General features: G+C 35.8%; 1 long non-coding RNA gene across 2 annotated transcripts in view; it reads left to right on the forward strand.

The window, feature by feature from the left end:
* The window catches only part of LOC128249861 (uncharacterized), a 24,664-nt gene that overhangs the window by 3,739 nt on the left and 19,372 nt on the right, over positions 1 to 1,553 (forward strand). The gene's annotated exons all lie outside the window — the stretch shown is intronic.

Genomic DNA, 1,553 nt, shown 5'->3' on the forward strand with positions numbered 1-1,553 from the left:
TATATATATGTGTGTGTGTGTGTGTGTGTATGTATGTATGTGTGTATGTATGTATATGATGGCCGTCTACTCGTGACTGGGGAAATCCTTTGCTGTCCTCCAGGAATATTGTGCGCTGTAGTAATTAATTACTGTAACAAAATTTCTGGTGTTATTGAAATGGTAGTTTGAGCGAGGAAGTACGAAAGATATCGGCTATAATTCGTTATAACAATAGCTTCAAATCCTTGTTTACGATGAATGCATAAACAGTTTTTGCTCTTCAAGTAAACTGGAAATATTTTTATAATCATTCCAAATTTAATTTACTGAGTTCATATTCACTTTCCGCAAATATGTAGAATAAAATAGGCATAAAACTTACAGGTGCACATCAGTGCAAAGACTTGCTTTATTATAGTAGAACAATAGTTGGAAACGCCACTGAAACAATTGTCCCACAATACCAGACGTCTGCAAGACAAAAAAAAAACATCGGAATAGTTTTGTTGCAAAACAAAGGTTTATCATTTGATATTAGTTTTGTGTGTATCTTTGTTGTGTGTGTCTGTGTTTGTTTCTGTGGGTATGCACCGGCAGCAACAGCAGCATTAGTAGTAGTAGCATCAGAAGCAGCAGCAGCAGCAGCCGAAGCAGCAGCAGAAGCAGAGGCAGCAGCAGCGGTACCAGTAATAGTAGTAATAGTAGTAGTAGTACGAGGAGGAGGAAGAGAAGGAAGAAGAAAAAGAGGTGGAAGTGTAAGAGGAGGAAGAGAAGTCCAAAAACAAATTTATTATTGTTTCTTACTTGCAGTATAGCGCGTCGGTTTTGGCGGTGGGATACAGTTTATTTGCCTTTCTGCAATATGTCATAGCTGTATCAAGGCAAAAGTTTGTTAATACAGTACCTGAATATTCAATAAAAGAGCAGAATTATATTGCACGTTTCCGTCTTAAACATCAAAACAATTTATTTTCCTCGGAATTAAACAAAGCGAAAGAAAACAAGAACGAGAAATTAGAACGATAAACATTCGTAGGTAAGATGAACGCTGCAAATCAGTCGCTTTAATGGATACGATTGATCCGAAATGAGAGAGGTTTTAATATATCTCTGCACGCTACGATGATAAATATTCATTTTTTAGCACCAAAATCTTGACCGTATGATGCAAAAAAAGAAAGCACTTAGCGATGTAAGCGCTGAGGGTTCACTGGAAATCGAAATTCTTAGGTTTTTTTTTTCCTCAGATAAATGTAGAACATTGCTTGCTTTAGTTGAACTTAACGTAATATGGATTTTCAGATAACATGTTGACTGTAGTGGTGACTGGATCCCGAGGAGATGGAAAAACAAAAAGCAAGGAAGTGACAAATATAAAATTTTAAAAAAAATACGCCCAACGACATGCAGTTGAGAATTTTAGTAATCCATTAAAATGAATGTTGCATTTCTATGGTACTTATCACCTCCAACATGATATTCCTGACTAAAAATAGAGAAACGGATTGGCATGGAAATGAGACAATATATGAAAATGCATTTAACAAACAATATGGAACAGGAACATATAT

This window comes from Octopus bimaculoides, chromosome 18 (genome assembly GCF_001194135.2).
Source record: "Octopus bimaculoides isolate UCB-OBI-ISO-001 chromosome 18, ASM119413v2, whole genome shotgun sequence".
Taxonomy (NCBI): Eukaryota; Metazoa; Mollusca; class Cephalopoda; order Octopoda; family Octopodidae; genus Octopus; species Octopus bimaculoides.